The sequence below is a fragment of the Adiantum capillus-veneris genome, chromosome 15 (assembly GCF_014529385.1).
Source record: "Adiantum capillus-veneris isolate H3 chromosome 15, ASM1452938v2, whole genome shotgun sequence".
NCBI lineage: Eukaryota > Viridiplantae > Streptophyta > Polypodiopsida > Polypodiales > Pteridaceae > Adiantum > Adiantum capillus-veneris.
The window spans coordinates 99,970,047-99,995,997 of NC_140945.1; the positions used below are offsets into that span (position 1 = coordinate 99,970,047).

The 25,951-nt window shown below is 39.9% G+C and overlaps 1 pseudogene; it reads right to left on the minus strand.

The window, feature by feature from the left end:
• Nucleotides 1-477: 477 nt before the first annotated feature.
• On the minus strand, nt 478-1,710 carry LOC147441154 (uncharacterized; annotated as a pseudogene).
• Nucleotides 1,711-25,951: the final 24,241 nt, after the last annotated feature.

Consider the following 25,951-nt stretch of genomic DNA (forward strand, 5'->3'; position numbering starts at 1 on the left):
GCTTTTAGCTTCATGTGAAGAAGAAGCATGCAACCACATATAAGGAGTAAAGCATGCATGTCATTGAAACCAGCACTAGGTTGGAAAGGCCCAGACATATACACAAGAAGATTTAGAAATTTTCTCATGTAGGAAAACTGAGTCTTTTCCACCGGGGCCGGCGGTCCCCTGCCCCCAATCGTACCTAGCTAGGTATGCGGTGCCTCTAGAGCAGAAGCTCATGATGTTGAGGTAAGTCACAATGTGGGAATTATTGTGAGAATTTGTCCAAAACTTCTTGTGATAGTCCCAAAAGGTTGTGAGACAAAGGAGACGCCATTGCTCAGCCTGCCACCCATTGCTACTTCTTGAAGCCGTCGTCTGCGATGTGCTTGAACTCGTAAACAAAGATCTCTCTCTCTCTCTCTCTCTCTCTCTCTCTCTCAATCTCTCTCAAAAGACCTCAAGAGGAAAGAATACAGCTTATTCATTAAGGGACTACCATTCCACATAATCAAGAGTCCACGATGGGATTGAATATAGGAATATACAGAGAAATAAACCTAAAATCAAGGTTAGGAAAGTGTATATATAAGCTTTTGATTTCTTGCGACCCACGTACATTGTGTAGAGTTATGTGACAAAGGTTGAGACAGTGCTCAAGCATCCTATGAAGCCTAATTGGAGGCCTCCAAGAAGCAAGACAGCAGTATCATTAGTCTTCACAAATTGCAGGAGTGCGATAATACCCGCCAAACTAGCTCCTATGAGGTTTGCCAAAAGGGTTCCAAGTGGTAGCCACTTAACTTTCCCATGAATGCCCTTGCCATTTAAACGTGCCAATTGCCATCTCATGATCATCCAAACACCTAGAGGTGCTACCAAGCAAACTGTTGCAAATGCACTGACCATTGACCTCAATATCCCATGATGAAAGCTAACTGATATTTGTATGTTGGAAATCTCCTGAGCAGAAGTGAGATTTTGGGAATGACACTTAGCACTAATCATTAATTGTGAGGCTTTTGCTGAGTCAATACCAGCAAGAAGGGAGATCATCGCTGCACACATGCCCAAAAGCAGGCCTGCAAGAGATGCTGCTACATTGCCTGTAGTAAAAAGTAAAACCATTTTTTGATTCCATCCCGCATATGTCGTAATACTTCCCATGAGTCCTGTTGAAAGCCCGAGCGCTAAAGGTTTCGAAAAAGAGTGAATGTACTCCTTGAATACAATTCCAAACCATCCCATGAAAAATGAGCCTACCATATTAGCTGGCAGGTCTTTGTATACAATACTTGACTCATGCGTGATAGACAATACATCATCAAAGAGAACTTCCAAGCCATATCGAATAAGAACCCCAAGTATTCCAAAAAATGACAAATGTGCTACGATATCAAGATATTCAAGCAAGCTTGTATATTCCTTCCCCTTCAAGTCCTGTGTTGAAGCTTTCGAAGGAAATGGTGTTCGCTCTCTCTTAGTCGATGAACCCAGCTCAGTATCAGTATCGTCATGATATACATACGAGAGGGTCGACAATGATCCTCTGCATGTTCTCAAACTCCAACTAGCTCTTGCTTCTTCCTCTAGCTCTTGCTGTAGCCACTTTGTTCTCAGCTGCTTGATCTCGCCGGTAGACCACGGGTCAGAGTCCTCGTCATTACCATACTCACCACAGTCGCCAGACTTTGCAACAATTGCATCTTCATCTTTTGCCTCTTCCATAACGTATTAAGCCTGCAGAATCTCTCTCTCTCTCTCTCTCTCTCTCTCTCTCTCTCTCTCTCATTGTTTTTCATACAATGCATAACATCATAAGCTTCTGCTCGAGAGGCACCACATACCTAGCTAGGTACGATTGGGGGCAGGGGACCACTGGCCCCCATCGGGCCGGCGGTCCCTGCCCGCAATCGTACCTAGCTAGGTATGTGGCGCCTCCCTCACAGAAGCTCATGATGTTGAGGTAAGTCACAATGTGGGAAATATTGTGAGAATTTGTCCAAAACTTCTTGTTCGAAGTGGTAATAAAGAAGGGCAGGAAGCCAATTGTGTGTGTGTGTGTGTGTGTGTGTGTGTGTGTGTGTGTGTGTGTGTGAGAGAGAGAGAGAGAGAGAGAGAGAGAGAGAGAGAGAGTTTCTCTGCTACTATTGGCATCCCTGTGATGAGAAGGTGTTTGCTTTTGAGGTCGTATAAGCATCTTGTAAAAGCATCTTGTATAAGCATCTTGTTGCAAAGAATCTCAATCTCAATAGATGGAGACTATCAGGACACCGGCAAGGCTGGACTAGACAAGGCAGGTCCGGGCTAGGCGGTGTGGAACGGGGAGTCCAACTAGGGCAAAGAGCCAGGGGCATGCCTATATAAAGGGTGGTTGGGTGGTAGACTCTCAAGCTCTAGTCACCCCTGTCTTACATTGGTATCAGAGCATGGTCTATTTTGGGCAAGAGGGCATGGAGCCACTGAGAGATTTTTGCATGTGAAGGACCACCTGCTAAGGGAGGAGCCGAAAACCCTTGACGCGTGTAGAGCCACTTGTGCCGGGAGGGAGGAGACCGAGACCTCCACCATATTGCGTGTGGCCTAGCTCGACGGACGCGGGCTGCGAAGGGGAGGAGAATTTGTCACTGCAATGACGCCCAACAAGCAACCGACGCGCATCTCTCTCTCTCTCTCCCTCGCCCTCGCGGCACTGTGTTGGTCACCATAGTCGACATAGGAGTTTATTTTCACACTCAAAGCGCCCTAAGGCCTTTGGCCTTGGGCAAGTTCCTCAAAAAAAAAATCAACCAAGGGTGCATGCCCACCCGGGCACACACCCCGAACACGGGATTGGAGACACGTTGCCCAGCAAGGGGCCATGAACTTCTTCAGTAAGCCGTCACCTCTTGGCAAACTGTCAAAAGTTCAAAAATTGCAGAAATTCGACAGAGTTGAAATTTTCAAACAAAGTATCTATTACACCTTAATCTTTTGAGAAGATTAAGTCGTCTACGACGTTTCAAAACGAACAATTACGTTTCAAGTAGTACAAATTTTTGTTGACATCTTCAAGCATAATTGATTCAACTATCAAGATCTTGTGGAGTTTCATCTACTCTCAATTTTGACGGAGTTAGCACGGGTACTATACTTTGTGAGTGCTCCAATATCAGGTATGTTTTTTGAGTACTTCTTTCACCGCACTGTGTAGCCATGGATTCGGATATCAATATGACATTCGATTTTAAGCAAAGTACTCCTGATCCTACAAATGATGGCCTTTGGCCGGATCCTCTCAAGGAGAGTACCCGCGACGCTATGGCAAGAGAAGATACTTATAAATTGCTCGATAGTCAAGAATTTCGTGCACTTCAGACACGCATGACAGTCATGGATGAAAATTTTAAATCTTTAAATGAAAATGTTACTAAAGTCTCCACATTAGTAATTCAATTAATGCATCAGTAGTCTAAGAGTCCTGTTGACACCCACATGCATGAGCACGTTGGCACACAAGGGCAGGGCCCAACTACTGATACATTGCATACTCTCACTGCCAAAGAGGTGGATGACTTGTTAAAGAACTTTAAACCACCAATCTTTAAGGGAGAAGACCGAGACCGCAATAAGGATGCAATGAATATCTTTCTTAGCAAGTGGGATGGAATTCACGCCTTACGGCGTACTCCGATCCGGATGCAGTCAAAGCTCTGCAGACGAGCTTAACTCTGGAAGGCAAGGCCTACAAATGGTGGATGTCTCTCAAGGAGAAGAACATCATACCACAGAGTTGGTCAACCTTTGAAGCAATGTTTAGCAAGGAATTTTTGCCTATAAACGAGGCCGATCGGAATTGGACGGCTTGGGACACATGTTCCATGCGCCAATACCCATCACTCCTTGAATATATCTCTCACTATCGAGACGTTATCCTCAAGTTGGAAGGCTTGGATACCTTTCAACAAGTACGAGGGTTCATACGAGGTCTGACACCCGAGCTTAAGAAGTATGTCAAGACCCAAGACCCTAAAACACTTGAGGAAGCCATAGTGAAAGCACATATTCATGATAACCCTGATGAGAAGAAAACACATAATAGTAACGTGTCTGCTAGTATACATGGTAATACACACACTCAGTATGGGCACAATAAAAGAAAATTTTTAGTTGCTAATTCAGATGCATCTAAAAAACCCAAGGGGTCCAGTGGTCCTCTCTCTCCTGAGGATTTTGATAAAGCAAAGAAAGAGAAGTTATGTTTTCAATGTTTAGGAAGAGGTCATGGAAAAAAGGATTGTCCCAAGGGGAAATTTGTTTCTCAGCGGAAGGAGAAAGCAGTGCACACGGTGCAACTACTGCCTCTTGAGTCTTCCTCAAAATTCTCCACAATGGAAGTAACACACACTGAGTTGGTGCACGAATGCTGTCTCACAGCTTCCATGTGGCAACAAACCTTTGGACCACATGAGTTAGTGCGTATGCACGGATATCTGCAAGGGCACAAGGTGCACATCTTGGTAGATGACGGTGCTACTCACAATTTCATCAATTATGGATAGGTGAAAAAGCTCAAACTGCCTCAAACTCCAAGTACCCACCACTACAAGGTAGCAATGATGAATGGACATGATACTGAAATATGGGATACTCAATGCCGAGCTGTTCCATTAGAAGTACAAGGGTACTCTACTTGTTTGGATTTTCAAGTTATGAACATGGAAAGGGCTGATGTGGTTCTTGGTAGGGAGTGGTTGCATAGCCTAGGCCCATCACTGAAGCGTAGCTATGAGCACAACAGCTTGATATTTGAATCCCATGGAGCACATGTGTTGTTGTTAGGAGAAAAAGATATACCTTTATCACCACTGATTTGTACCGCTGAGCTTATGCAGCTCATTTCTGAATGAAATAGATCAGGTTTTCTTGTGTTACTCAGCGTCTCATTTTCTTTCTAACATTGAGTCTGTTAAACATTCCTCAACGCCGCATGCTTCTCTCTCCTCTATTCCACCAAATTGCTAATTCTAAACAAACAAACATTGCTAGTCAATTATAAAAATTATTAAAGGAATTTCAAGGTGTATTTCCTAATAATTTGCCATCAAGATTACCATCAACACGATCAGTACAACATAGCATTGACGTGGCTGCAGGCTGTAAACCTGTTAGTAAACCACCTTACCGTATGAGTTACTCAGAGGCTATTGAGGTGGAACGTCAGCTTGCTGACTACCTTAGCAGAGGGCTTATACAACCCAGTTCTTCACCATGGGCTTCGCCTATCCTTTTAGGGAAGAAAAAGGACGGCAGTATACGCATGTGCGTAGACTACCGGGGCTTAATTAAATGTGGTTACCGTTAAGAACAAATACCCATTGCCAAGAGTAGATGAGTTATTTGATAATCTAACTCATGCTCGCATTTTTACAAAAATCAACTTACGGTTAGGATATCACCAGGTCCGTATTTGGCTTGACAATATACCTAAGACTGCATTCCGAACACGGTTTGGACACTATGAGTTTTTGGTGATGCCCTTTGCGTTAACCAATGCACCCGCAACATTCATGACACTTATGGATAGTGTCTTGAAGCCATATATATTTGGGCAAATTTGTAATTGTTTTCCTCGATGACATCCTAGTCTATAGTGCTTTTGAAGAAAGAACACTTACAACATCTCAAGCAAGTGTTTGAGTTGTTACGTACAAACAAATTATATGCCAAGGAATCTAAATGTGATTTTCTAAAAGATGAAATTCATTATTTAGGGCATGTTATTTCAGCTCAGGGCCTATACATGGTTCAATCCAAAGTAGATACCATCAGGAAATGGCCTCCTCCTTAAAAAACTGGAAGAATTACATATATTTTTAGGATTTGCACATTTTTACCGAAGGTTCATTAAAAACTATGCTCAAATTGTTGTTCCTATGACGGATCAACTAAAAGGCAAAGGAAAAGCTTTTCGGTGGGGATCTGCTCAACAGCACAGTTTCGATACACTCAAGGATGCATTAGCTACAGCTCCTATACTAGCTATTGTAGATCCTTTGAAACCATTTGTTTTGGAAACGGATGCCAGTGGTCGTACTATTGCAACAGTCCTGTTACAAGACGGACGGCCAGTTGCATTCGAAAGTAAGAAGCTTGATGCAGCTCAACAAAACTATTCTGCTTAGGAACGCAAACTCTATGCAATAGTGTCGGCCTTAAAAACATGGCGGCATTATCTGTATGGTGCTCAGTTCGAGATTGTGTTTGACCATGAAAGCATCAAATGGTTTACACAACAAACAGATTTAAAGGGTCGAAAAGCCAGGTGGGACGAGATCCTTCAGGAATATGACGCCAAGCTAAGGTATCGCAAAGGCCGATACAATGTAGTGGCAGACGCTCTAAGTCGAATGCCAGAGATCAACTCGCTCTTGTTCACGAAACTTCGTAGTAGTGAATTTTTAGATTCTCTCAAGGGCAAATATGAGCAAGATGAAGCATATTCCAAAGTATGGAGCCATGTTCAAAAGAGGGATCCTTCTCACTCCAATGACAGTAGTGTACAGTTAACCTCCACACCTAATTCTCCTTTATCAAGTGATGAACTACAGCGATGGAAGCATTTTACCATCGACAATGGGTACCTACTCCACAAGGGGAGAGTTTGTGTATCGATGGACACGGACATTCGGCGCCAAATTCTTTATGAATGTCATGATAGTCCAAGTGCAGGGCACCCGGGGATTAAAAAAACTTATGCTCTCGTACGACGACAGTTTTACTGGCCAGGTATACATGGCTTTGTTCAGGCTTATGTTTTGCACGGCCAAAAATGTCGAGTTAACAAGGCAGAGCACCTAAAAGCAGGAGGACTCTTACATCCTTTGGAGATTCCCAATGGAAAATGGGAAAGTATCTCTATGGATTTTATTGTAGATTTACCAACCACTATACAAGGTCATGACTCAGTATGGGTGCTCGTAGACAGGTTGACTAAACTATGTAAGTTTATTCCGACTAAATCAACGGTTAAGACGCCAGAACTAGCCAAGTTATTTGTGGACAATCTATACAAATTGTATGGGTTGCCAAGTAACATTGTTAGTGACTGTGATCCCAAGTTTAACAGCCACTTTTGGAGAGTTGTATTTAAACGATTGGATACACAACTAAACCTCAGTACAACTGATCATCCAGAAACGGATGGTCAAATGGAATGGGTTAACCAGGTGCTAGAGGATATGCTAAGAGCATACGTCAGCAAAAAACAGTCAGACTGGGAAGAATACTTACCTATTCTCGAGTTTGCCTACAACAGTGCTAAGCATGTCATAATAGGTTTTAGTCCTTTCATGCTCATGTACGGGTTTCAACCTAGGTCACCAGTTACGGTGGGGTTGGCAACTGAAAAACTCCAACAGGTTAAGGATTTTCTCCAAGACCACATGGATATGTTGAAACTTGCTCGTCAGAATGTCCGGCAAGCACAGGATCGGTATAAGAAATACGCTGATGAGAAACGTCGGCAAGTTACCTTCGAAGAAGGGGAGGAAGTATTTTTACGTGTGCCAGAACATTCAAAAAGTCTGAAAATTGGACCGACACCTAAATTATCTCCCCGATATTGTGGGCCTTTCAAAATACTCAAGCGAGTAGGTGATCGTGTCTACAAACTATTACTACCTTCACATTCTCGCATTCATCCGGTGTTTCATGTAAGCCGTCTACGAAAGCGGTTACATGGGGATGACAATGTCATTGAACAACAGGTTTTGGTTGATTACATTGAACCTCCTACCTTACCGCATGAATCTGAACGTGTTCTTGATTATCATGAGTTGCTTACATGTCATCACTTACGACAACAAGCCTTAATCAAGTGGAAAGACGACCTGAAGAAGGTGCCACTTGGGAAAACATTAGTGTTCTTAAGAAGAATTTTTCCACTTTTGTTTTCAAGGACGAAAACTCTTCTTAAGGGGGGAGTAATGTCAGGACACCGGCAAGGCCAGACTCGATAAGGCAAGGCCGGGCTAGGCGATGTGGAATGGGGAGTCCAACTAGGGCAAAGGGCCAGGGGCATGCCTATATAAAGGGCGGTTGGGTGGTGGACTCTCAAGCTCTAGTCACCCCTTTCTTACAGAGACAGTGTGCCACTCACCTTGCTCTATCACCATCCAAGAGGGAATCTTGTATTTTAGTGAAGATGAGTTTTGTTGTTGCACAACCACCTTGCCATTGTAATACCATCGTGGATGCTCGATTGCCCATGCAATCTCTCTCTCACACACTCACACACGTACAGATAGCTAGAGGATGAGGAAAGATTAAATAAGGGCAAGAGCACTGTGTATTTTACATATGAGAATGAGAAAGTTTTAGGACTACAATGTCTTAATTATGGGTCCATCCCTTTCATACACATTCATCACATATAAACTTATTTTGGTAAATTTTATGGTGCACCTCTCATTGAACTTTCATCTACGGGATTGACAAGCCCTTGGACCATGACTAATCTGGTAAAGTTTACAATGTGTTTCTCATTGGTGATGGCCCAAACATTGAACTTGCACCTACATGATCGACAATTCCGTGAACCGTGACTAAATATAATACAAATAATAAGGATGCCTTCCTGGGTTAACATGTCCCCCCTTCTTGATGTAGATTTTGTCCTTGGAATCTATGGGTGTGCCGATTGGGGCAAGTACCTAGGATGGTAAGCAAGAATGTAGAATATGTGAACTTGATCAATCCACTCTGTATGGAGCTTGTAGCATTTAAACATCTTGATGAGAGTAGTGGCCCATGGACGTGCTCATAATCAAGAAATTAAACACTACAAGACTATGCACTCGTCCTCTACAATATCACAACCCCTCAACTGTATTGGATCATTGCAAGATCAATTAATCATTGTGAGAGTATGTTGGTTCAACATAAAGCAATTCATTAAAGATATGAAAATGTAAGAATAAGCAAACAATGGCAAGCATGAGATGCATGAAATTATAAAAGTTACATTGCCAAGTAGAGAGTGTATATCAAATATCGATTAGGGACCTAAACAAATTAATGAGCTAGACTAATGTTGGCATTATTAACTTGTCTCGCAATCAATAGCTACACTAAAGGTTAAATTTTGATATAGATCTACTTCTCGAATTTACAAGACCAAGTATTAATAGTACCTACACTATTGGTACTTGTTGGTTTCATAGACTACTAATTTGTGCATTTACAAAAGTGATATGATGAGTGTAATGCAATGTAGAGTTAAGCAATGATTTAGTCAATCTCCATGCGTGTTTTTTATTTAATTTTTTAATAAAATATAATGCATGGATTCTTAATTCCATGGGTAGGCTCTCATTGCACTTGAGTGTTTGATTTTCTTTTGATTAGAAAGTACCTCTAACCATGCAAAAGGGACATGGCTTGTAATCTGTCACCTTGCGGCATCTTTATTCACACACACATGAAGTGAAGTTATGAACCTTGAAATCTTTTTATCGTTCACTCTCATTGCTAGATGACTCTTACTCTTTTACTTATTTTTATTTTTGGTTTGAGTTTAAGGCTATATTATATATATATATATATATATATATATATATATATATATATATATATATATATATATATATATATATATATATATATATATATATCCTAAGATTTGGAAGTTAAGATGTCAAGGACCAACCTTGATATCCTTGTTCTTTAAATGGCACTCAAATCACTCATTTCTCCTATCCTACTCCACAAGGGAATTCTGCACAACCAATTGCCTCTCTTCTTCTAACATCTCAAAGAGATATAAACACTGGACTAATGAGTTACCATTGCAAGCTTCTTGAGAAGCTACTCAAAGATTGGGAATGATAAACTCCCATGGCATAACTGCTTCTTGATCATATACCATTTTCAACAATGTGCAATCAATGGCCATTTTATAAGCAAAATGATAAGCCCATAGATCTGATATAAGCTTCAAATCCCAATCTGTATAACAAGCCTCTACCATCTTAGTCAAAATAGAAATTAGAGACTTGTTGGTATTCTTGGTTTGTCCATTTGCTTGAGGATAATAAGGTGTAGACTTGTAGTGGGGTATCATGAAACTCAACGTGAGTTCTCTTATCTCCTCATTTGTAAAATGGGTACCAGTGTCACTCACAAAATTTCAAAGGGACATCCAAATCGTGTAAAAATGTTCTCAAAGAGAAATTTAGCCGTTGTCCTTGCGTTAGCACTGTGTGTAGCCTTAGCTTCAAACCACTTCATCACATAATTAGTGGCAACGATAATATACCAAAATTAAGTGTTACACGCCATAGGAATAACGGGACCTACAAAACCAAGCCCTACTTTTCAAACGGTTTGGTTATCTTAATAGGATCTAGGAGTATTTTATCCTTCCGATGTATTGTTTTGTAACGATGGCATTCATCACATCATTTTGCAATAAGTGATGCATCTTTAAATAAGGTGGCCACCAATAGCCTAATTATAACACTTTTCTAGTAGTCAAGTCTCTTGAAAAGTCACGACTAGATACGTCCATATGTGCTTCTTGCAAAATGTACAACTATTCATCCTCACGAGCGCAGTGCCTAAGAATGTTATCTTTTTCTCACGTATAGAGATTTTTGGTAACTAAGCAATGAAGCTCACATTCTTTCATTTTTGGAGCAAGCCCAGCTTATCCTAGCTTACAAAGCCTTTCTCTAGCTTCCCATGACAATGTACACATCCCAAACAGGGATTTAATATTTAGGTAATTACCAAAAAAATTGTGTGATCACAAGGTCTTATTGACATGATCACAAACAAGTTGGTTAAGAGCAACTTGGAAACCCACAAAAAGCCCGTCGAGCTATACATTTTTCCTTGCGGGTCCACCGAGAAAACCCAGATCCTCGACGGGCCCACAAAACAATATATATAGGGCCCCGATCGGGCCCGCTAGGTGTTATTTCTTGAGCCACTTTGTGTGTGTGCGTGCGTGCGTGTGTGTGTGTGTGTGTGTGTGTGTGTGTGTGTGTGTGTGTGTGTGTGTGTGTGTGTGTGTGTGTGTGTGTGTGTGTGTGAGAGAGAGAGAGAGAGAGAGAGAGAGAGATGGCCGCCTTCGCAGGTACATCTACATGAGAGAGGGAGAGAGGGGGTCGTGTGGGAGCGTGCTCTACAATGCAGTTCACGGTAGAAGCAAGTTGAACACACAACCTAGGTGTGTGTCAGTATGTGTGTGCGTTGTGTGGTATCGTGCCTTTCGTTGTATTGCACCGCAGTCATAAGGTACCTTACCACACAATGCGAGTGTGTGTGTAAGTTGTTCTACGGAATAGTGCCTACCATGGGGGCATCACCTCGGTGACGCGAGGAATATGGTGTCCTTGTGGTAAGTATTGGCTCACTATCTGGATACTATGTCGGTAACGCGGCGATTCTAGTATCCTTATGGTGAGTCAACTTCCCTTCCCCTTTCCAAAAAAAAATATGGCCATCGATCGGTAACGTAGCTATATGATGCTCATATGCAAGACATTATTGCTCTTTAGATTTGGACGGCACTCAATCAATAACACGGCTAATTGAGTGTTGTTTGTTGGAAACATCTGTTTTTTCATAAATGTGGCATTCAGGTCATTAATCCAGCCGTACGAATGCCATATAATTTGTATGTGCATGTGCAATTCATTTTTTTAATTATTAAGTATATGAAAACTTGGTTGGTAACGGGGCGGTGAAGAGTATTCCATTTACAAATGTTTGAATTGTTTGATATTGTTGTCTTTAAGTGTTCTTATGAAAATATATACTAGCTAATCATATTCAAAAGAATGATTTATTCATCAATCATCATCGCTATTTTAAATTCTATATTTACATAAGTAATATTTACACTATGTTATTCCTCTATGTAAAAAAGTATATGCACACAATTTGCATGTAAAACATTCATTTTATTTTTTTAAAGAGCAAGACGTTCTTTGCAATTTATGATTAATTTGTATACTTTCAATGTTTTAAAATTATGTACATCACGATGCATGTATCTTCTATTGTGGGTGGCAATTTTTTTTGAAGTGAATCATGATAATGTGCAAACTATATACTCACGGCTTATGTTCTATCAAAATATTTTGAATTGTTTTGGGTTTTTAACCTGTTCCCTTAAATCTGGATAATTTTGTTAAGAATTGCTTCTTTTTATTTCATTTTACATGAGTAAACATAGCAATTTAAAGTCAAAATGATTATCAACCTGAATGAATATAATCTTACAGAATTTTTTGAAGTCTTTAAGTTAGGGTATGGTTTGTTTGAACTAGTGTGAGAGTGCAATGTGCAAAATATAAGTAATATTCACAATATGTTGAAATGTTTTCAGACAATATGATGAAATGTTTAGGTTTTTAATGTGTATTGTTTGGTCTGGATGAAGTTCTTAAAATCTATTTGTCTGCTCTGCATTTTACATGAGTGAACATTGCATTTCAAAGTGAAAATTGTTTCCAATGTGTATCCATATAATCGTGCACATTTTTTAAAGTCTTCAAGTCATGGTTATGGTTTGTCTGAACTATGCGAGAGTGTCAGTGCAGTGTGCACCCAATAAATTGTACTTAATATGTTGTTTTCTATTGTCCATTGCAAAAATGACGCCAAAGCAAAAGAAAATTATTATGCGTGCCATTCAAAAAGAATGTATTTTGGAAATATCATCATGTACAGATGGTTGCATACAGCAGATTAGTGAAAGTGACGTCTTTAATGAAGACCTCACTAGAGCTTTATGGGAGAACACAGAGCGTAGGCTGCAAGGTAAAGGCCAATATGAGTTGCTAATTCCAACAGGGATTCAAGTATTTGACCCCCACCACAAGGTTAGGATAGTGTTGGAAAATATGAAAGTTTGTTGCATAGACTTAAAGGAAGATATCCCTCCCACCTGCGATATGGAAAAATTAGAGCTCTGGGACAAATTATGGGAGGAACAGAAGGTCAAGATGAAGCGGATGAAAGCTCGGGACGAAGCTTCCTTACCCCAAAGGTTGAAGATGACCCAAGATGTGCAAGCGGCTGTGGGTGGCCTATCAGATACCAGCGGCATCGACACAATCATGCGCACGGCATTGAATGCTAAGTGCGCTCATCTAATCAGCATTCTCCACTAGGCTCTGGTGGAAGGTACAAGGGTTGTGCACATTATACACCATTAAAGGCATATCTTTCTTTCCAGAGCACATTACATATGTGGAAAAATGCTACAAGGGAGGGAGTGAGGCAAAATTTAATAGATTTCAAATAGAGCAAGGAATGCAAACATTTCACCCCTCCATTGTAAGATGCATTGGCTTTACCATTGAGGCTCCTGGGATCACAATATATTCATTCTATAATGGGGACACCTTGGGGGACATGATGTACCGCTTGTCGTTCGCCACGAAGCGTTCAGACACTACATACATAGGCTACAACATGGGTGAAGGTCACTCCCACCAGCAAATCAGCACTTACTAGAGATAGAGGCTGCACGGATCAAAGCAATGATTGAGCAAATGTCAGCAATTTTACATGCTTTAATTGATGGTGTTGCGGTTGCTCACTTAGCTGGTATAGTGCACAGTGATCTACACCCTTTCAACATAATGTTGGACTTTACTCGAGCAAATAAACCCAGGTCAATATCATTGATTGGGGCATGATTCTTAGAACACCAGCCAAGCGTGTGTCAAATAATTATTTGCATCCAAGCGGAGAATCAAACTCAGCAGTTTTGGAGGCACAATCAGTAGGGGAAGGAGAGATTGCAAAGCAACCGTGGATTGCTCCAAAATTATATGATCCATGGTGCACAGATGCATACACAAAAAGCAAGTGACATTTATGCATTAGGATTTCTTTGACATGTTGATAGACTTTTGAAGTGCAGCTAGGAAAGTTTATTTTCCAAAAAAAGTATTTTGCCACCCCGATCAAGATGCCATGAGGGCCATTCAGATAAAAGTAGACTGCTGGAGGAAGTTAAGAGAGCGGGAAGCTAGAAGAAATGCATCAAATGTTTTGATCTTTTTCAAAGAATATTTAAAGACAGACCCTAATCCTATCCAGCGATCGCTCATTGAACTTGCATCGTCTTTTTACCCGGCCTGAACTTTTTTATACCCTACATTTGTCTTTTAGTCTGGGTATTTTATTTGTATTGAAGTCTATTATCCGGGTTTGGGGTGGTTTACCTCATTGAGTCATTTGAAGTATATTTGAATCTATATGTCTCTAGTCAATTATCTCGTAGTTAAATTTGATGAATTGTCTTGTGGTTCAATTAATCAATTATCTTTAGTCATTTGTCTTGTGGTTCAATTGGTTCAATCAGTTGTGATTTGATTGAACCAAGATACGATATGTTGTGTAGTGGATGAGACTATTGAATAGTGGTATCTTTGAGACTGTTGAATCATGAGAGTATATTTTTGTCAAAGATATTGAATATTTGTCTATTTATCCATTATAGCTCTAAGATACTATGGCCGATGAAAAACAAGTTTGTGGTACCCAATCAGTGCAAGATGATCAACAGCAAGTGGCTGTTAATGCATTTCAGTGCATGAAATTTCTAGCGCACGGTATATCGGCACAACAAGTGATGTACAATGCTCGACAACTATCAAAATGGGCAAATGCAAACCACATGCAATGGAAAGATATCAATAAAGAAGTGACCAAAGATATGATTAAAACAATATGGCCATGTGAGGACATAGAGATAAAGAAAGGACGGTGGAAGGTATCGACGAAGTGTCTCCACGAAGCAATCAAAGAAAACGCTAAGAGGATCTACTTGGAAGTTTATGGCCATCCATTGCACAATGTAGATTGTGTGTTATATTTTGCAAAAAAATTATATGTTCATTTTGTGTAGCAGTGACCAGTAGACTTTTCGTCAAAGGAGACAATTGTTGCCACCCATGATATCAGGGAGAGTTGTGTGACTTTCACCCGGGATAAGCTGGCATTGATAGTGGAAGGGACCGACCTACAGTTAAAAAATGAGAAAGATATTTACATGACACAACTGGCAGAGAAAGATGCAAAAATAAAACGGCTTTCTATAGACACCTAAACACCCAACCATCATAGGTCCGGATGGAGAAAAGTATTCATCGCTTAAGCTAGGATGTTCAAAATTTGACACAGCGAGTGAATCCTCTGCTTGTACAAGGGACACACATTAGTCACCTCGTCATGCATCTAGAGTTGGTCCTTACATCTCTTTAGGTGCATCTTCATCTTTCCAATGTCCAATTTGCTACAAGAATTTTGATGGGTGGAGTGGAATCTATACATTGACATGTGGTTATTATTATCACCTCGTCTTTTTAATTTGTTTAATGAAAAATAGTAGCGGATCTGCAATCTATTCACAAGATATTCCACAAGGAATATATTATATGTTTAGCATGGCAAATGAGTATAAATTCAAGCACACCCGCCAAGATACCCCTAACACAATTCGAAATCTATTTGGTGATGAAGATACAGGTTCTGAGCATAACAATTGAGATCGACAAACTATGATCAAAACATGTTAAATACAAGCTCTTTCATATAGGTTTTTGACACAATCCTCATTCTACTCTCAAGCTATATTGAATCTGTGAAGTTGTTATCTAGTTCTGAGTCTGAGTTTTGTGGGTCTTCTTGCAATTCAACTTCCACATCTATTAGCAGATTCTCTTCTATTTCCTCTATAGTTCATTGAGATGCACCAACATTAAACTCTTCTTCATCTTTGTTTTGACAATCATACAACCACATTGGCATTTCCTCCTTGTAGCCAGCACTTTCGATGTAATGCAATATCTTTTTATGGAAAATATATACACTAATTTTTATGCTCTGTCTGCTAATAATCTATTGTGAATAGTGCTATGAACATATTTGTACATACTTCAGTTTCTCTCTGGACTTGAGTTTGTTGCACATTGTCTTAGTACTTTCGTTGCAAGGGGATGTAAGGTTGAGTAATGCTCTCCACCATTTATCATCCACCACTTCCATGTAGATTGCTCTTTTGCCATTGACTGTACAAAATCATTCACAAAAAAATATTCTTCTAATCTAAATGCACTCATTTCTTTGATACAATCAATTCAGTCTTGAAATTAGAGTAGAACGTGTTGATCACGTGATAGAAATCACCGACCACCTCTGTATTGGACATCATATCTAAATTCCAATACTCTAGATTGAGCATGTAAGCCACACTATGGAGTAAACTATGAGCGCTCTTCCATCTTGCATGAAAATACTTGGCCAAAGTTCTTCGTTGTTTGATAGAGAATGGTAGTCACCACTTCTTCTCTACTACAAACTCTTTTAACTCCTCGGGATTTTCAAGACTCTGTTGGATTGACCACCATGTCATCCAACCTTTGCCCATATTTGGCGCCTTCTGATCAAGGTTGCAAATCGCAAACATAACGGTCATCATTAAATGGCATGCATCCATTACACTCCTCCACCAAGGAGCCTTGTTTATAGAGCCATGTAGACATGAAATTTTCTCTTTCACTTTTTCTTTTTGTAGAAGCTGCCATTCTTCAAAGGCCGTGCAATTGAAAGTGTCAATCACAACGCACTTATTGTGAAGAAGTGATTCCAATGTATAAAAATGCGTGCAAAACCGAGTTTCAGCAGGAAGTTTCAACATCGCTGATATGTGTGTTCTATACAAATCCAGCACTCTTTGTTGTTTCAAGATAAATTTCACAACTTGACGCGTTGTGTCAATTATTTTGGTGAACCATGTGGTTTCTTCATTACCAAGTTTAAGATGTGCGCATTACAACCATTGGCAAAAATGTGTGGAAAGCACTTCTTTATTAATTTGCTAGTGTTTTTATAGTTCTTTGCATTGTCCATGATTACTTGAATGACATGTTCAGCTCCATTTTTTTTTTAACGTTAATCAAGACCTCAAAAATTTATTTGCAACCTTTAATTGCATTGGAACTATCAATCACCTTTATGATCGTTTCTCCCCTTAAACAAACTAGCATTACATTGATCGGTGGTCTTCTTTGAACATTTGATCAACCATCACTCACGATTGTGCTTCCTAAAAGCGAAATATTCACAAGTATTATTTTGGCAACATGCTCTTTGACTTCGATGTAACATTTGTCCAAGAGAACATTTTTTATCGTGTGATACGAAGGAGCTAAAAATCATGGGCCAAACTCACCGATTTTCTTCTAAGCGGCCTTCCAATGATTGCTATCTACCATGACCAGAGCACTTCTAGTGAAGAAAATTGCTTTGGTGAGTGCAGTTTGTGCTTCTTCTAGAGATAGCATCCGAAAGCTTTGATGCAATGATTTTTGACTCATTTTCCCAAGTCCACCTTCATTGTGACGCTTAAGAGCAACGCTACTTGACATTTCCTCTCCCTATGCAGGCTGTTCTGCAAGGTTGGCTGGTGTCACCACAGGATCAACAGAGTTAATATTTGGCTCTGACTGCTCTTGACTTGCATCCATAATAGAGCTATGTATCTACTGTCTCTTGCCACCCTTTTTGGCAATCTCTTCTCTCAAACGCTTTGCAATTGTAGGTGCCTGAGGATGTCCACATTTCTTACAATTCTTTTTCATGCTATCCAAAAAATGGTCCCTAATATGTGGTGCACCGCATGATTTTGTTGTGAAGCAAAATTTACACTGCCACTCCATATATCGACCGCATATGTTGTGAGCATAATCCCACTCTTTGCCATGGGGCTTTTTTATTCTTTGTTTTCTTTCTATCACTTATGCCGACATTTTGCTCCATTGCTTTCAATTTAAAACTGAAGATATAAAAACTAGATGTTCAGTTTTTAAAACATTTCTCTTCTTTTCAATTTCTATTAGAAAACCAATCACTAAGAAAGTAATCAAATCTTCACAGTATGAGATTTGCAATGCACTCTACTCAATCCACATATCGATCACATATGTTGTGAGAAAACATACACATTGAAATGCACTCTCTACACGAAATTATAAATACAACAATCCTATGAATTTCTCAATGTAATTATTATTATGATGATTATTTATACATCCTCTTCAATTTGCAAACAATAAGACACAACTATTTTTAAATGCTACAAAGAATAATCAACTTCTACACTGAAATGATGTCAATAATTTGCAAAACACACACGAAAGCAATAATATCTATGATTGGTCATGTCATGCACTAACAATCTTTCATAATACATAATGCACTCCCTATATAAACCAATGCATGAAACAACGCAAAGAAATCTTCAATACAATTACACAATTGAGGACAAGGATTGTAGCCCCCTTATGTATCCAGTTCAATATATAAAAGCTATTTTCACCCAATTAAGGATTATAGCTCTTATATTGTGCAATGACAATGTATATCAACTCGATCAAATCTATAATGGTGAAAAATGCAAGACTTCAAGGATCTTTATACCCCCATTACACTAGTACAGGGCATCCAACCCTTGACTATCTACTCATCAATTACATATGCTCATCTTCTAAAACCAACTTCAGTCCTTATATGGACCAATGGCTTCATCCCAATGAGCATGACTCTCCAAATTCTCAATTGTTTTGGTTTCATATATTTATGTTCAATAAAGGATTAAAATATTTTTAGAAGTGGTTACCAAATTAAGAATCACATTTGGCCCAAAAAAAGGACCTGTGACTCTGTAACCTTAGGCCCATCCACAAGGACATGATTGTACCCACACTCCCTAGGGATTTGCTTAGTCAAAGCAACACAGTAAGCACGGGTTTTACTATATATAACTACATCCTCCGAGTTTATTAATTTTTTGGGCGGGCCCGCCGGGCAATGTCTTTTTCCCTGCGGGCCCACCGAGAAATATAAAAACCCCGGCAAGCCCTGGAGGAATATGCTAATACCCAGCGGGCTAACTGGCTCTATTGGTTTTTGCATGTCATCATCAGGATCACATTAACAATTAATGTGATCACGTCTTTTTCTTTTGTAATTATTGGTGTTATTAACATAATCACATGATCATGATCACGTCAATGAAATCCTTGCTCCCAAATGACACTCATATATGTATGCATGACCCATGGACCTTTCTAGCATCTTTCCAAGTGCATATGGCTAAAAAGGAGGTCAAAACAGTCTCTAAAAAGGTGCATACACATTCTCCACTTGTTTATCCTCTTTTGGGTTGATCCTTAAGCCCTCTCACACCTCATCTATGATGTAAGCAAGAAGCTCTAGCCAATGCCTATATGAGAGCTCTCATGTGCTTATGGAAATCTTTTGGGTTGATCCTTAAGCCCTCTCACACCTCATCTATGATGTAAGCAAGAAGTTCTAGCCAATGCCTATATGAGAGATCTCATGTACTCATTTCCATGATGAATTGAAGCATCTATGTCATATTTCACCCGTGAATGGCTCATTTTGTTATCCTCATTAACCTATCACATGCTATCAAAGCTTTGGTGATGGTTACACCTACTAATCATCCTAGTAGATCTTAGGTATCTTAGTATATCTATGCTAGACCAAGTGAGTCCTCTCCTTGCTCACCTTGATTGATTCATACTTCATTGCATGAGGCACATAGATTGCTGATTAATCTCCTAATTTTCTATATGTGGGCATGTTCTTGGTGAAGCCACTACTCTCCATAGTTTGATTAGAGTTGACTAGCATAGTTTTTGCACCATTTTCTACGATTAATTTTATCTCTTATTGAAACATTATTTCCAGTTGTGTGAGTGTGTGTTTTGATTCCCCGCTACCATAGCTCTATAATGAGCCCCTAGCCTCCAAAAACCAAGAGGAATACCCCTTCTAACCGACTTCCAAATTTAGGTGTGTGTATTTGTGTGTGACTTCCTACAAATCGGGCTTTAATATCTATATTTTTGGGTTGTCCCACAATGTGAGACCCATGGACCAAGTGGCTAGAGCACTTAATCCAAAGCATTTGAGGCGTGGGTCTTGTGCTTGAACCTACAAGACTGGTTTTAGTAAGTGTGGACCATGCATGAATTTGAGACAACGTGCTTAACTGAGTTGAATGCCACTGGCAGGTCCGCAAATGATTGGGAAATAACCTTTCGATCCTCTGATTCATCAACCGATCCAGTCTACGTAGACTACTTGTTGTTAACGGCCTCAGCACCAAGCTGATTCATTCAATTGGTGAAGAGCTTTGATAGTCCACTCTTGGTCCTATCCACCCAGCCATAGCGCATTCCCACCAGAGCAAAAGACCTCTAAGCTAAGGGGGGGTTTCCTGTAGCTTAGCCCAAGTCCATAGGTGTTTCACGCAACATTTTTTTTAGCTCCCTTATTTTCAAGCCTAAACCCTTAAGGGGTATTTCTTATGCATGTCCCACTACCTACCGAGAAGAAGGTAAAGCAACCATCCTCAAAACTTTTGAAGGGGAATCTTGAGCTCCAAAGCCTCAATCATTGTGAAGCTGAGGTTCTTCATGAAAGAGAAGAGTGACTTCACACTTGGCCAAACTTTTGTAAATTTCCCTTGAACATTCATAAAAACATAGTATCTTTAATGTGTAGGCATTAATCATCACATAAGGTGATTTTTTTATATATTCTAGACACCACCAAGGGAGCCCTTGGTAAGACCATCTCTCACATGTACAATCACAAGGTGGAAAATAAGACCTAAGCAACATCAATGGCATGGGATTTCTCACTTGGGAGGTAAAACTTAAGGGGTACCTCATGAAAAAGGGGCTATGGAGCATATTGAGGCCAATGAGCGATGGAGAGACTATTCAAACTAGACCTAGCACATCACAATTCCAAATCCGTGATGAACAAGCACTTGGTATTATTCTCACAATACTTGATGATTACATACGTTATTTAGATGAGGCCAATACTGCTCCTAGTGCATGAAAAACCCTAGAAAGTCTATTTGGAGCAAAAGAAAATCACTCAAAGATCTCACTAAAGATGCAATTGTATGGACTCATGATGGGAGTGATGAGGACCTCGCTAGTCTCATCAATGTTGGGGTAAAGGTGGTGTGCATATTACCCCGGTCGGACATGCTAGAGACGTCCGATTGCCCATCACTTGTACACGCCTTATTCTTTACTAGCCTACACTAGAGCGATGTTTTTTTGGCTTTGGTCCAGAATTCTCCTTGCAAGGTGTATTTTCTTTTGCAAAAAGGACTATGCCAAGTCCATCAAGTGGTAGATGACACAGGTCATGTTCTTTCGTTCTCTAATGCGGCGTCTCATTTTTTATTCTCCTCTTTGGTAGGATATTTGAAGGATGCTTGTTGCTAATCTATCACATAATCCTCCTTTGAATGTGGACTCTCCTTGTTGTGATTGGAATATTGTCAGTACCAGCTTGGAATGCATTAATGTTTATGCCCTCTTGCAATATGATGCATGGATTATAATTTATGCTTCATCGTAATTAGATGTGTGGTCACTCTCTAAGTCATCATTATGGTGGAGAAAAACATTGTCTAGCATTTGGCTGGGGTCATCTCCCTTTGAAGGAATGTATTTTCTTGTGGTGTTGCTTGGTGGGAGCTCTACCTATCGGTAGCCTATTGCATGCATGGCATATTGTGCCTTCTCGTTGTTTCAGATGCCATGAAGTTGAGGAGACTGTGCCACACTTATTGTGGGGTTGTTGCTACTCCAGATCCTTCATTCAATAGGTGTCGTTTGCTCTTCGGCTCTAGTTCCTTCTGGCACTTTTCACAAACGGTTTTGGCTTTTTGGGGTGCTTCAGCCTCCGTAGTCTTAGTTTACAATCTTTTTTGGTTGGGTCAGATTTTGGGATCTATGGGCCATTTGGCATCATCGCAACTTCTTAATGTTTCAAGGCATTAATGTTGACCCATTTACCTATTTCAATTTGTTGCTTAGTCAAGCGCTGCATTTTTCTTATGATGCTAGGGACATTACTCTTGATGTCTATAGGATTTACTTTGAGTGTTCTAGGGCTCGGAGCCTCATAATGCTCCACTTTTTGTATCTCTTCTTTTTTGTGGGTTTTCTTTGCTTTGAGATTTCCCACTTGTAAATTTTATTAGCAAGATTTACCAAAAAATAATTGTGTGTGTGTGTGTGTGTGTGTGTGTGTGTGTGTGTGTGTGTGTGTGTGTGTGTGTGTGTGTGTGTGTGTGTGTGTGTGTGTGTGTGTTGCAGTAACAATATAATATAAACACCAAAGGATCCTTTCAAATTACAAAATACACTAAAAACTATGTCAATGAAAAGGTGGCATAATTCCCATTCATAGTACAGAACAGACTTTATACACAAGTAAAAGAGAATCAAGAGCCTGAAGATATATAAATCTTCCATCTTCAAGCCAAAGAACTTTGAAAACCATAGTTGAGAAGGTAACCCTCACCTGCACCCATTTAGTTAGCATTGGCACCGTATGCAGATTATGTATGGGTATCCCATGTGTTATAGATGTCACCCAACTAGATTGCTTTCAAAGATAAATAGTAAAAACTATAACGTATATTCAGAGATGATTTCATTTACAAGGGGTTGCAGGGAAACCAAATGGGACCTTTTTTTATGTGCAAGTTCTCATAAGATATGGCTGGAACGATTTTTATGAGGTTTTTTAGCCCCAAAGTGGGCTACATGTACATACTTCTTAACTTTAGAAAGTTTGGCATTAATTGCCGCTATTTTTTATGGTCAATAATAGTGCTTATACGAGCAGTCAATTTATACTTTGGAGTCACCTATAACACAAAGAGATGTTAGTTAAGCGTGTACTACTCCTACCTAGATGGAGTCAAAAAAACATATAAAAGATAGTAAGTATGAATGCTCAATTCCTTTTAACCATAAAATTACAAAACTGTGAGACATTTCAGAGTCCCTTAGTGGTTCCATAAACCAAGGGAGTATGTTACCAATGTCCATCATATACGATGCAATAAACAACCATATTCGGCCATATAAGCAGCCATACGGTACTATGCACACCATACTTGGTAACCATATTCTTCCACAACCCTTCTTACCATATTCACAGCCACTCGGCCATATGAGCAGTCATATCCAGAAGTAGCAACCATATCCGTCCACATGGGCAGCCATGAGGTACCATGCATAACATATTCGCCACATTTCATACCTTTCACAACCATAATCATAACTATATTTGGCCACAACCATCTTAACCGTATTCGGCCACAAGAGTAGCTTTGCCAATGATCTGTCACACTACGATCAACAAGTATATACCGTACCTGAGTAAGATATGTAATCTTAATACCAAAACCCTATAGGCACTACATCAAAGATATAACCACATTAGCTGCCCAACAAAGCATTCTTAGGTCGCATGACTTAAACCGCAAAGGTAAGCCAATACCTACCTAAAATAGAATCATCGACCAGTTTGTAAGAGAACCATCAGACATTACACACAAAGAGATGTTAGTGAGTGTGTGCTACTTCTACCTAGCTGGAGTCCAAAAAACCATATAAAAGATAGTAAGTATGAATGCTCAAATCCCTTTTAACCATAAACCCATAATAGTGAGACATTCATAGTCCCCTAGTTGTTCCATATGCTCAAGGGGTGTTATCAATACCCATTACATCAGATGCAATAAACACCATATTCGGCCATGTAAGTAGCCATAATGTACCATGACAACCATACTTGGAAACCATATCCACAACCATATTCGGCCACAACCCTTCTTAACATATTCACAACCACTCGGCCATATGATCACTAGTCACATCCAGATGTAGCACCAATATTCGGCCATTGGGCAGCCATAACATACCAGGCACAACATATTTGGCCACATTTCATACCCTTTACAACCATAGTCGGCCACTTACCATTTTAACCATACAACCGTATTCGGCCACATGAGTATCTTGCCAGGGATCTATCACACAACGATCAACAAGTATAGACCGTACCTGAGTAAGACAAGTAAGCTTAATACCAAAAACCTAGAAGCACTACATCAAAGAAATGTAACCACGGTAGCTGCCCCAACAAACATTTACAGGCCGTTTGACTTATACCGCAAAGGTAAGCCAATACCTACCATAAATTAGGGTCATACCATCAAGCATTACCTTTTTCTAAGGAAACACAAGGCAACCATTAACTTGCATTGAGAAAGATCTTTCAATGTATTTTACTGTGAATATACATCCCTACGACAGTTTAGTAGACAAAATTTGGAAATTTTATTGAACTTGAAAGAGATTAAAAAAACCAGAGCCGTGGATACCTAAGGGTCAGATGAAGTAGCCACTATTTTCATAATTGTCATACATCGACTTAGTATAGTGAAGAACATGCATGATTTCTACTACAATATCAAAAGGTGAATCACACCACAACCAAGCAGCTCGGATAGTAGTCCATATTGATTTCAAAGTCACCTAAGATTGAGTCAAAGCAACTAGCTCCAAAAATAGCTTGCTTGTCTTTGCCTTTTGCCATGGAGCCAATAACACACACCCCCTTCCGGGCTAAATCCTTACAATCTCAAGGTACAGACACCTTTCACTAGTACACACACATACCACAGATGTAAACCAGTACCAATGGTAAGTGAGCATGGAAGCTCACCTTTTATAGGTTATAGAGTCAGTAGCTATATTCCATTCATAGCATCAAGGTGGGTCCGTCTTCAAGAGGGGGAAGAAGCATCAGTGCCGCCTCGTACGGAGAGGGTGACAAAGGGAGAGAGAGAGAGAGAGAGAGAGAGAGAGAGAGAGAGAGAGAGAGAACAAGAGATGCGCTGTATGGAAGATGCCGTCAGGGGGCCACCACATCATAAAGCTTAGAGGACACCATATGCAAAGTCAAGCCAGCTCGCCCAAACCCTTCCTCAACTCACTAGGTTTTAGGTAATATATCAAGAATCCACCAACAATTTTTCTATTTAAGAATTTCACTTCTTAAATACACACCCCTCTTTTTTACAAGAGATTTCCTAGGCCGATACAAGATATTGAGACTAAACCCCATTTAATTATACCGAGGAAATGACGACAGGCCCCTCTAGTATACCAGAGGGAATTAATAATCATTTTTACAGAAACATGTGTGTGTGTGTGTGTGTGTGTGTGTGTGTGTGTGTGTGTGTGTGTGTGTGTGTGTGTGTGTGTGTGTGTGTGTGTGTGTGTGTGTGTGGGGGGGGTGCATATTAAGATATGGTGCTTAAGACAAAGAGCAACTTGTCAAAAATACAAACAAAGAGATAATAGTTTTGAAAGAAGTAGAATCGTCTATAAAAGCCACTTGTTGACATTATTAGCAATTTGCAAAAGGTGAGAAGGAGAGTGCTTCTATAAGCTTTGCTCATGTGACCTTCATTCATCTCAAAGCACAAAACAATAGTTTAGTATATTTGTAAAATGCAAGTGTCAAAAAAGCACAACACATGCTATCGATGTCAACAAAAAGCCAAAACCTGCCACCTGATTGTTCATGTTTAACACTTGCTCTTGGTTGATGAAGATGGTCCCTCTTCTGCCCTTGCAAGGTTACCACCTTTATGTAGTAAATTGTGTATGGTTGCATGGTCGCTCACTGCAGAGTGTATGTAGTGCATGGGCAATTATAGAGGAGTGAAAAGATGTCTACTAAATGCTTACAATAAAGTGATATGCCCCCCAAAGTTGGATACTATTTCTAATATATTTTGTGTGTTGTGGGATACGGATAATCGGATGCCGTCAAGAATTACAGTTGACTCTAGTGATCCAATGGTAGGCAAAAGTCCATTTAAACTAAAATGGGAAAAATTTGCAGGTGCATGTTTTAGCTGTGAAAAATTTGGCCATATATAGTCTGAATGCCAAGAGTCTTTGTTTAAATTGCCACCTTCCGATGTTCCTACTGCTGGAACTCATGTTGCCTCTCCCTCCTCTTCATCTGTGAGGCCTAA